Source organism: Mustela lutreola, chromosome 17 (genome assembly GCF_030435805.1).
Source record: "Mustela lutreola isolate mMusLut2 chromosome 17, mMusLut2.pri, whole genome shotgun sequence".
Taxonomy (NCBI): Eukaryota; Metazoa; Chordata; class Mammalia; order Carnivora; family Mustelidae; genus Mustela; species Mustela lutreola.
In genome coordinates, this window is record NC_081306.1 from 14763937 (window position 1) to 14775762 (window position 11826).

Genomic DNA, 11826 nt, shown 5'->3' on the forward strand with positions numbered 1-11826 from the left:
GTCCTCATCATGGGCTGCCGTGTCCCTGGAGAGGGAGCCCGGGCTCACTCCCGCCTCTGCCCCTGGCTGCTGTGTGACCTTGGGCAAGTCACCGGCCCTCTCTGGGCCTTGGTGTCGCAAGCACTTCAGGGGGCTGTGGTGAGGCTGAGCTGAGAGAGTACATGGAGAGCACACGGAACAGCTTGGAGAAAGTGTTCGACAAACACCCTTGCTTGCCTTCTGCCTCAGGGACATCTACGGTCTCGCAGGCACGGAAAGTCCCTCCACGACGGCAACAGAGCAACAGCAGAGACTTGGTTTTGTTCCCTGATATGTTTCCAATGCCTGGCATACAGCTGGTGCTCAATAAATGTTGGTGGGAAGAAGGAAGGAAGGAAGAAAGAGTTGCAGGGGGGAGGAGGAGAAAGGACGTGTTACCTGTATATTTCCAGGCATGGGATATTCAGTTTCTCTGTATTTTATGCCTTTTTAAAAAGATTTATTTATATGAGAGAGAGAGAGTGAGAGAGAGCATGGGGAGGGCAGCTGGAGAGGGAGGGAGAGATTCCTCAAGCAGACTCCCCAGTGAGCGTGGAGACCGATGTGGGGCTCCATCCCAGGACCCTGAGACCATAACCTGAGCAGAAATTAAGAGTCACACGCTCAACCGACTGTGCCCCCCGAGTCGCCCCCATATTTGATGTTCTATCACATTGCCATGCATCGCTTGGATTAACTGGGGAAAAAAAAAATTCCTTCCGTGAAGAGCCAAGAGGGGCAGCGTCTTGTAAGCTATGACGGCCTTTTAGCTCAGGAGTGCCCCCAAGATCCCCTCTCCTCTGCTGGGAGCCCCAGAGACAGGCCAGGAGATGGTGGGGAGGGTGGGGGAGGTGACAGGAAGCCAGTCAGGACAGGCTGTCCCCAGTCTACTGAGAACCCTGTAGCGGGAGAACTCGGTGTTCAGGGCTGAGATCTTCATGTCCCAGCCCCGCCCTCCCAGGGGAAGTGTCACCAGCGTCCAGGGTGGGGACCTCTGCCCTGGCCTGGGGATCTTGTGGCTCCTCTGATCTCTACAAGGAACCCAGGGCCGGCTTGCTTTCCAGGAACGCTTCCTGCAATGGTGGCGGGCGATGGCTCACAGCCAAGGTCTAGGAGGGCTGTGCGACCTCGGACGGGCTGCTCACCTCTCTGGCCCTCAGCTTTCTCACCTGCAAAATGAAGAAAACAGGGCCACAGGCAGGATTGTTACACCATCAATTATCTTCTTAAAATGCTGTAGTAAAGACACATAACATAAAATTCACCATTTTATTTTTTTTAAAGATCTATTTATGGGGGCGCCTGGGTGGCTCAGTGGGTTAAAGCCTCTGCCTTCAGCTCAGGTCTGATCCCAGGGTCCTGGGATCGAGCCCCACATCGGGCTCTCTGCTCAGCGGGAAGCCTGTTTCTCACTCTCTCTTTCTCTCTCTGCCTGCCTCTATGCCTACCTGTGATCTTTGTCTGTCGAATAAATAAATAAAATCTTTAAAAAAAAAATCTATTTATGTATTTGTCAGGAGGGACGGGGGGAAGGGGAAGCGCCAGCTGACTCCCACGCTGAGCACGGGAGCCCGACGCCGGGCTGGATCCCATGACCCCGAGACCCTGACCTGGGCTGAAACCAAGAGTCGGTCACTCAACCGACGGAGCCACCCAAGTGCTCCCACTGCCACCGATACTTGTAAAAATCATTTTCTTTTTTTAAAGATCTTATTTATTTATTTGACAGGCAGAGATCACAAGTAGGCAGGGAGGCAGGCAGAGAGAGAGGGGGAAGCAGGCTCCTTGCTGAGCAGAGAGCCCGATGCGGGGCTCGATCCCGGGACCCTGAGACCATGACCTGAGCGGAGGCAGAGGCTTAACTCACTGAGCCACCCAGCCGCCCCTCATTTTCCAAAAGTATTAGCGGATTGATTGTGGGACTCACAGGAACAAAATTCTCATGCTACTATACGGAGGGACGTGGAAATGGTCATGCTAAGGGAAAGAAGTCAGACATGGAAGACTGTACGATTCCATTCGTTGGCAGCGTCCGGAAGGGGCAAAGTCATAGACACAGAGAGCAGGGGGGGGTGGTTGCAGGGGGCCTGGGGGTGCAGAGAATGGGGGCTGACTGCTAACGGGCACGGGATTTTATTTGGGGGAGATAAAAATGTTCTAGAACTAGTAGAGGTGAGGATTGTATGACTGTGAATGTGCTACGTTCCACTAATCAGCTCACTGTAAAACGGTGAATTGGGGGGCACCTCGTGGGGAGCAGTGGTTTAAGCATCTGACTCTTGATTTCAGCTTTAAACCTAATGGCAGGAACAGCTGACACCTTCGAGCAGTTCCCACGGCCCAGGCCCTGGGCCGAGCACTTTCTCAGCGCCAATGCCCGGAATCCTGACCACTGTCCTGTGAGTTCCGGTTCTTATCCCCATCTTACAGAGGGGGAAACTGAGGCACAGAAGAGGGTCTGTGGGCTGCCGAGATCACAGAGCCGGCAAGAGGCAGCTTGGTCTCAAGGAGAGGAGCCTCAGCCCCCGGCACCCCCGCCTCCAAGCCTGGGGCCTCCCTACCCTGCCCTGAGGTGAGGGCCCAGGGGGCCAGGGTTTGGGGGGTTTCTTGAAAGGCTCATCAAGCTTGATTTCAGGAGGATAGAGCACCAGACCCTCACCCGGCAGCACCCCACTCGCCCCAGCACACATCTCCACACACCAGAGGTGCTCAGACTTACACACACTCACACACGCACAAGCACCACATGCACACACGCACGCAGGCAGGCTTCAGAAAGCAGAGCCTCGTCTGGGACACCCCGCCGAAAGGCAGGGGGTCGGTAAAGGGCCGTGGCTGCCAAGCTGATCCCCTGCCCCCCATCCTCACATCTGATGTGGGTGCTTGGCTGCAATCCCCACGGACAGCACTGGCACCTTCTAGTGGGGCCGAGCATTTGGCTGAGGGGCCCCCCACCCTGGTCCCTCAGTGCCTACCTCTCTGGTGCCCAGCTCCATGCCCCGAGCTCGGCCCTGGCTTCATTCTCGAGACCCTCTCAGAGGGTCCATGAAGGAGGATGTTATCCCTGTCTTAAGGAGGAGGAAACTGAGGCCCAGAGCAGTCTCGGGGTGTCATTTAGGGAATGGAGGTGCCAGGCGTGGAGGAGGGCGTGGGTCTGCTCGTTTGCTCTCAGACCCACGTCCTGCTCACTTCTGTGCGGTTGGACAGGAGCCACGTTTCCGAGGCTGGCTGGGCCACGGGCTGCTGGCCCGTGGGGGCCATCCTGTCAGTGGGGGACAGGAAGGGAGAAGCAGGGCATTCCTCCCTCTGTCCGTGTTGGGGGGCACCTTGGGCCACAGTGGGGACTCCTCTGTGGCACCAGCTCCTGTGGGAAAGTCCCTTCTTTTATTTAAAAGAAAATAAGATTTTATTTATTTGGCAGAGAGAGAGAGAGAGGGAGAGCGCACACAAGCAGGGGCAGTGGGAGAGGGAGCAGAGAGTTGAGGAAGGAGCCTAACACGGAGCTCGATCCCGGGAGTGTGGGATCATGACCCGCGAGCCGAAGGCAGACACTTCACCCACTGAGCCACCCAGGCGTCCCGGAAAGTCCCTTCTTTTAAAAGTCCCACTGCTGGGGCGTCTGGGTGGCTAAGTCAGCTGAGCGTCTGACTCTCGGTTTCGGCTCAGGTCAGGATCTCAGGGGCCGGAGATCAAGCCCCGCGCTGGGCTCTGTGCTCTGCCTGGAGTCCACTAGGGATTCTCTCTCCCTCTCCCTCTGCTCCTCCCCCTGCTCATGCTCTCTCTCTCTCTCTCTCTAAAATAAGTAAATAAATACAATCTTTAAAGAAATAGATAAAAGTTCCACTGCTATTCCTGCTTCCACAGGGGGCACCACCTCCTGGGTTCCTGGGCACTATCTCCTCCTCTTCCCCTTGACGAAAAGGGGTGCTAACCTCTAGTGGCCCCATAAATCAGGCGACCATTTTCCTTTGTTTGAAATACTAGCTGTGGTTTCTGTTTCCCTAACCGACCTGTGGCGGGGCAAGGATTTAAACTCAGGTCTCGGACCCCAGAGCCTGCAGGCTTAGCCAAGACGTGGCGGGGCAGGGATTTGAACTCAGGTCATCGAACCCTGGAGACTGCAGGCTTAGCCAAGACGTGGCGCTGCCTCTGACCGGAGCTGTCCTTCCAAGCATGCCTCCCACTCCTGCAATGGCCCTGGTGCGCGACCCTCTCTCCAGGTCCCCTTTGTCTAGTAGAGCTGAGCTGCAATTCCACCCACCGCCAGCAGGGGGGAGGGCCCACGTGCTCTCCCGCAAACTGCTTTGACTGGATTTTCCTTTGCAAGAAGTTTTCCTCCTGCTGAAGGAAGCAATGCCTTCGTTAATTTGCTGGTCAGCAGGCGTCATGAATGGCTGATGAGAACCTCCGGCCAGTCAAGATTCTCAGTGGACAGAATTCCTGGCAAGAGGAGAGAGCTGACGTTTCCCTTTCTGCCTAAACTACATTGGCAGGGAAAGTGAACGCATCATGTTCAAGTGTGTTTTGCCAAAGATAGCTCCCAGCGGTCCCAGGGCATGGGCCTTTTGATCTAACGCGGTGTGTCCCTTCGATCTAGAAATTCCGTATGGCTGAAATTCCATACAGCACGTTCTGGAAGGTGCCCGGCGCCCTCCTTCTGCCGACCACTCTGTGCCTGGCGGGAGGGGGGCCTCTGGAGTCAGGGAGACCCAAATGAGCATCTCAGTTCCCCAGTCACTGCCTGTGAGGTCTTGGGCAAGTTGCTGAACCTCTCTGAGCTTTGGTCTCCTAATCTCTAAAACAAGGAGATGACAACACAGGCCCCGAGGGGTCGTTGAGCGGGTGAAATGAGCTGACATGTGTGTTATGTGTCTGGTACAGGTAAGCCACGCCCCCACCTTTAATTCCAGGTGTGTAGTTCGTGAAGTCCGAGGCCTCCGGGAAGTAACTCAGAATGTCTGGAGACTTCTTTGCTCAGGTGACTGGCACCTTTGCTGGCAGGACTCAAAAGCCAGATGTCACTGGGGCTGTTGACCAATGGGCAGATACACAAGGTCTTCACGTCTTGGCTTTTGCCACATCACAGCAGTCTCCCCCTGCTGTTCAAGGCACCAAGGGCAGAGTTGCAGCAGACAAGGTAGGAGTTGTGTGACCTTCCGTGATGTAGTCTCAGATGTCACATACTATCCCTTCCGTGGCGATCTCTCTGCTGAAGTCCTTGAGAGTTCACTCCAGGGGCATCGGGGCAGCTCAGTCGGTAAAGCATCTGACTCTTCATTTTGGCTCAAGTCATGGTCTCAGGGTCATGAGATTGGGCCCCACGTCAGGCTCTGTGCTGGGCATGGAGCCTGTGCTTAAGATTCTCTCTCTCTCTCTCTCAACAAACAAACAAACAAACAAAAAACAAGAGTCCACTCCAGTTCAAGGGGAAGACAAATGGGCCTCATACCTCAATCCAGGAAGTAGCAAAGACTTTACACCTATGTTTGCAAATGACCCCATCCTTTGACGTAACCATCCCGTTCTGAGTATTAACCCTCCATGTAGGCAGGAGACCATTCCTGTACGAAGGCGGTCACTCTAGCTCCAACTGTAAGAGCAAAAGATTAAGAATAACCCGGATAGAGGACCCAGTGGGGGGACTGAGTAAATGCATTGCGGTGCCCCGACAAGGAATACTGTGCAGTTAAAAGAAATCAAGTCACTCTAGTGCATTAACATGCACCTATTCTGGAGATTTGTTCAGCGAAAAAAAAAAAAAAAAAAGCAAGGTGTAGGATGGTACATGTGGTAGGCGTCCTCCAGGGGACACTTTTAATTCTTACCTCCTAGTACCCGTGCCCTGGTGTGGTTGGTCCTCTCCCACACTAAGTAGGGTGGATCTGTGTCACTAAAAGGATACAGCGGGAATGTGTGTCTTCCGAGGTTCGCTCATAAAAGCTACTGTGGCTTCTACCTTGCTCCCCTTTTGGCTCCCTCATCCTGGGGGGGGAGCCGGTTGCCATGTTATAAGGACGTTGGAGCAGCTGTGTGATAAGCAAAGGCCCTCTGCCACAGGAGGGCGCCATCTTGGAAGCGGCTTCTCCGGCCCCGGTCGAGCCTGCGGATGATCAGGCCCCGACTGACATCTTGACTGCAGCCTCGTGCCAGACTTGGAGCCAGAACCCCCCCTACTGGGCTGTTCCCAAATCCCTCCCACCCGCAGACAGTGAGGCAATCAAGGTTTATTGGTATTTTAAGGGGCTAGGTTTGGGGTAACTCGTTTTGTAGCTGTGGATAGGTTGGAGTAGCCGCTCTAAGTCTCCTTGAAGGAAACAGAAACTCGTATCACGGAGCGAGCGGGGTGGCTAAGGTCTGGTTGAAGGGGGGGCGGCTCTTGGGCCCCTTTGGCACTTGAACCAAATTTTCAAAAAGACCAACTGAATGTCAAATAAGTAAATAAAACCTTAGGCCATCAGAGCGGTGGCTGCAATGCATCGCACAGATCTCTCTCGAGCGGCCAGAAGGCCCTCCTGAGTGTGCATGACTGGCCCTACAACAGGGGTTTATGAATGGGAAGGCAAGGGGGGGGGGAGCCACAGAGGAGCCCCACCCAGGGCCCCGAGGTATGCCAAGGGCTGTGTCCTGGCCTTGCCCCAGGACTCACAGCCAGGAGAGGCAAGGCAGGGCCCACGGACCACGGAGCATCCCTCGGAGGCATGGGAGGGGTGAGGGGTACATGTAGGGGCTGAAAAGCCCCAGGGCTGAGCCGCCGTCTGCCCAGAGCTTGGCTCTCTCCCACGCTGGTGCTGGGAAGAGAGTTTGGATGACGGGTACCCGCACACTGTGATGACTCCACGGGGTGTGGGGGGAAGAGGGAGAGAGACCTGGGGAATTCCCGTGTGGGAAATCTGGGCATTGGCCTCGCAGAGCAGAAAGGTGTCAAGAGGCTGCGCCGGAGCTCTGTATCACAGTATGACTTTGCCAAGTCCAGAGCTCGGCCCCCTATCCGCCCAGTGGCCACGGCCCCTGGGCCCCGTGGGGTTCACGGGCGGCCTGAGGTCAAGGCAGAGATGGGAGGGGTCACCATGCCCATCCCAACTCTGAGGACGACAAGAGGCTGCGCCCCTCGGGGGCAAGCGCCTGGGAGGCACCCCTTGCCTTGGATGGGGGAGAGCTGCTTGATTGGGTTGCTTCCCTCATGAGTCATGACTTCTGGGACCAGCCTTGTCCCCCGGGAGGCACTTTCCAGAAAGGCCCCCTTCTGGCCCCTCAGTGCAGATGTCCAGGCCTCCGTGCATCCAACTGGGGCCAGGAAAAGGCTGGTCAGCCCCTGGCTGGGTAGGGGGGCCTTGCTGGGATGCAGGCCCATTTATTCTGGAGGGCGACTTGCCCAGGGTGCCATGGACGACATATCAACTTGTCTCGTAGCACCTGCCCCCGTTCATTGACCTCAGTCCTGCGCACCCGGTCTCGGGACAGCCGCAGGAGCCAAAGCCTGGACTCAGCCTCTCCTTTCTTCTTGGCCTTCCCAGTCTGATCACCAACTGTCCTCATGGTCAGGTCCTTCGAAGCAGACCCAAGAAGAGGGTTCTGCATGTTCCCAGGAAGGGTGTGGGGTGGTGGGGAGGGAAGAGGCCATCCTTCCTCCACCCCGTAGGCCGATGTCCTAAGTACACGTGAAATGTCCATCTGCTTTGCCCCATCCTGGCTTCTTCTGAGAGCTGGTTCCTCAAGGAGGCCCCGGACCAGGGAAGCAGATGGACGCTAAAGGGACAATGGAAGCTCTCTGTGTCACGACAGGGGGACATGCAGAAGGTGGGGGCCCACAGGAGGCCCTGGTCCTCCTGAGGGCATCCAGGAAGGCTTCCTGGAGGTGGCAATGCTACGCAGAGAAAATGCCATCCCAGGAAAAGACAGCAGCTTGAGCTAAGCCCTTGAGGTGCAGGAGCAAGCACCGAAGAAGAATTGTGGCATTACTTGGGGTATGTGTGAGGCAGGGGTGCAGAGAGAGGAGGCCACACGGGGGCTGGGGTGGGGGTCTGACGATGCACCAGTCTGTGGCGCCCAGATCCGAGGGAGGCTTGATGTCTGGGCAGTGGAGTGACATGGTCCGTTGTACGCTTAAGAAGGACCCCTTCCTTGCACAGCAGGGCCTGGGGTGGGAGACCAGGCAGCCAGGCTCGGGCTGGGACCCGAGGCCGCCAAGGCCGTGGGGGCTGGAAGAGAAATAATGGCGAGCAGAAATGTGCCGCCGCTGCTGGGGTGAGGCCTGGTGAGTGGGAGAGAGGCGACACCCAGGCAGGTCCCGGGCCGGTCTGGTGTCCTCAGTTTCCTTGTGTGTAAATAGAGGGGACGGGGCATGGCGGGCTCTGGGCCCTGGAAGGAGAGCCAGCGAGGCCACCTCTGTTTCCCGCTCCCCACCCACCAGGCCAGTGCAGGTACGGCTGCCCCCATCGGCCTCACACGCAGGCTCCCATGTCCAGGGCTGCCCCAGGAGGAAAAGGGATCTCAGCTATTTACAGCCTTCTCCTCTTACAGAGGCCCCCCCCCCCCGGGGGGGGGCCAGGTTTCTCAGGACAATCGATGCCATCATTCCGGGAAGCCTGCCCCAGGAGAGGCCCAGATCCCCCCCACCCCTGCATTTGCATAGCGGCGGGAACAGGAAGCAGGACTCAGCAGCCGGGCTGGGCCCCGCCAGTCAGCTCCCGGCTCAGCTCCAATGACCCAGCCTGGGCGGCAGGCACACCCCCCCGCCCCCCCCCCCCCCCCCCCGCAGCCCTCAGCTGGGCGCCCTGGGTGGCAGCCAGACAGGTGGCTGGAGAGGCACACCTGGGTGTCAGACGTGGAGACTCCAAGCGGTCCAGCTGTGTTTCCCTGGGAAGGAGGAAGGTGCTGTCAACAGCTCCAGCTGGGTGCTCCCCTGGGTGGGGGGGGGGGTGGTGTCAAAGGGCACTGTGCTATCACGGAGCCATCCCAGTTCCCAGAAGCGATGGGTCAACTTTCCTCTTGCAGGAAGCGTGCCTGTCAGCTACCTGGTCCCCTCTGTGTTCCTTCCCAGCTTCCCCTGCTCCTTTCCGGAAAGTTGGCCGGACTTTGAGCAGGAAGCCTATTTCTCAGATGCCCTCCGGGAGGCTCCAGGCAAGGCACAGACCTTCATGGGCTCAGCCGGGCTCAGAAACCAGGGGTGTGGGGGCCAGCCAGGGCTTGGCGTCGTCGGAGCCAGGTGGGCTGGGAGCCGTGGGCCTCCTGGGCCTCAGTCTTCCCCCACCCCAACAGGGATGCACCATCAGCAGGAAGGAGAGCCGGCATGGGGAGGCATCACAGGAAAGCTGGGTTACTGGAATTCCAGGACTCACCTCTGCCTGTCGGTGGCCATGCCCTGGGCCTCTCTGTGGCAGCCGTTGAAAGAGAAATCAGATTTTCACATATGATGAAGCACGGTAGAGGGAGGTGGGCAGACTCTGAGACGATCTGCAGACACAGCCTGAAGCGGGCTTGGATTCCGGCTCTGGCACTCGTTGGCTGTGTCGCCGCCTAGCAAGCCCCTGAGCTTCCCTGAGGCTCGGTTTCCACGGCTGTAGAGAAGGGATACACAGTGCTACTGTCCCCCCAAACTAGGCGTGGTAAGGACCCCATCAGATATGACACTCAAGGCCCTGGTGGGGAGAGAAGTGCAATTCGAGGTGGTCAGGGACCCCAGCAAGAGGGTGGTGAGCTCCACTTTGCAGCAGTCCCCGTGGGAGGGGCTAGCGTTACCAAAATGGGCCCCCCCATACCCTGATGGCTGGGTTGGGAGCCCTCAAAGAGATCAGAGTTGAAGGGAGGAGTTTGGAAGCCCCAAGTCTTATACAAGGAATCTGGAGAAGTACCGAGGAAGGAAAATGCCTGGCTGGCTAGGAAATCTAGGAGGCTTCCTGGAGGAGGGGATGTCTGAGCTGGTCTTGAGGACTGACAGGTTTGACCACGAGGGTGGCAAGGGAGGCATGCCAGGCAGAGGAATCATTCCGGGCACCCGCTCTGCCTTCCTCCCTCCCACCCCACAGGGCCCCGAGCCTCCTCACCTACCCACTGCTCCTCTCTGCCCTTGGCCCTGGGGTCTTCAGATCCTCATTAGTGGAGACACTCCTTTCCCACGACATGGCAGCCACCATCACAGAGAAGGCAGGACAGCTTGATGGCACCACGCCTGGAGGGCTGGGCCCCATCCTTCCCCATGGGACCCTGCCCTCTGTCCTCCGGGGTTTCTGCAGCTAGCCTGGAACATCCCCTCATCTGTCCATCATTCTAGGAAAACTCTTCCTAAACGAACCAAAGTAGGTTGTCGTCCTCCAACTCTTGCAGCTTGCTTTTCCCCATTAAGTACACACCAATGACATTTTCCCAAAGGAAGAGATATTCCCAATCACCATTTTCATGGCTGGGGATGGTCCATGGTAGGGATGGACTATAACGAACTTAAGCGAGTCTGTAATCCCAGCAAACCTTTCCTGCGGCAGTTGAGGTGTGAGTGGGCAAAAGAATCAGAGCCCAGAACCCGTTCTGAGAGCTGATCCTGACTCCACTTCCTAGAGCTGTGTGACTCTAGGCAAGTTACTCAACCTCTCTGGTTATGCTCGGCTTCCTGGAAGATGAGGAAAGCACAGCTTCTTGTAGTGACATATCCTGGACAACTTGCGTGCCAGGTACTTCATTGAGCCAGTGCCCCACAGATGGACAAGAGATGTCCCATCCGTGGTGTCTGGGCGGCGGGGGGTGGGGCTCAGGGGTGATGCTGGTGGTGTGACTTGAGCCAGCCCTGAATTCACCATCTGGGGGTGGTGGTGGTGGTAAAGGGTTCTCTTGTGACTACAGCGAGGAAGACCCAGAGGGAGAAACTGCTCCCAGCTGCCTCTTCCCCCTCCCCACCCCTTCCAAAGAACGGCTGAACCTCCTAGAGGCTGGCTGGTCTCCCGATTCCCAGAACCGACTGGGACTGGTCCACCCACAGGGTGATGACATGTGTGCCTCTGCCCCACGAGTCCCAGCATCCTAGAAAGTCATCCTTGGCGGAGAAAACCCCACTCAGGTCGGCCTGAGCGCCAGCCCACCTCCACGGTCCCCTTCCTTTGTTTTGGTGCTGTCCTCTCCCTCCCCTTTTCATGGGCAATTTGCGCCCCACGAGGCTCTGCAGACCCTCTGGCGAGAGTCACTGCTGGGGACCGAAGGGTCCCCAGATGGGTGGGCAGATGGATGGAGGTACAATCTCCCCACTCCGGAGGGGGAGCCCAGCAAGAGGGCAAGAAAGCCCCAGGCTCAGCCTTCAACGGCTCACATCCCCAGCCCAAATTCCCCTGCGGGGATGGCTGGAGGCAGCCTCGTGCCTCTGGCCCAGAGTCTTTGCCACATGCCCCCTTATTTCTGCCTCTCTCATGCAAGCGCTCCCTGAGGATCTCCCAGCCCGGGGACCCAAGGCTGCCCACTCCACAAGCCCCTTTCCCAGCTGCTCAGCTGCTCTGAGACTGTTTCTTGCAAAATGCCGCCAGTGAGACTATCAGAGGCAGTGGCGCTGGTGATGGTCAGTTGTGCAGGTGGGACCCAGACAGAAGGTGGACAAGGTCGTGGGCAGGAGGCCATCCTCCACCCGCCTCCTGGTAGGTGCAAGAAGACTACAGGAGGAGTCTAGTCTAGCCCCCCCCCCCTTGGCATGGGGCCCGATTCCACAAATGTTCACGGTCACTGCTATTATTTACTGCAGTGCTAGGGCTGGCTGCGAGGTGGGGTCTCAGCCCCCCAGAAGCTCAGCCAGAGTTGGGGGGTGCAGGAGGACCACCCCTGCCCCGCCTCCCC

General features: G+C 57.6%; 1 long non-coding RNA gene across 1 annotated transcript; it reads right to left on the minus strand.

The window, feature by feature from the left end:
* Positions 1-341: 341 nt before the first annotated feature.
* LOC131819759 (uncharacterized) lies at positions 342-10415 on the minus strand. Its single transcript, XR_009349324.1, has 4 exons — positions 10066-10415; positions 9357-9575; positions 8830-8920; positions 342-1187 (listed from the first exon to the last, which is right to left on the minus strand). It is a non-coding gene; the product is annotated as an uncharacterized LOC131819759 (long non-coding RNA).
* Between the last annotated feature and the right edge of the window lie 1411 nt (positions 10416-11826).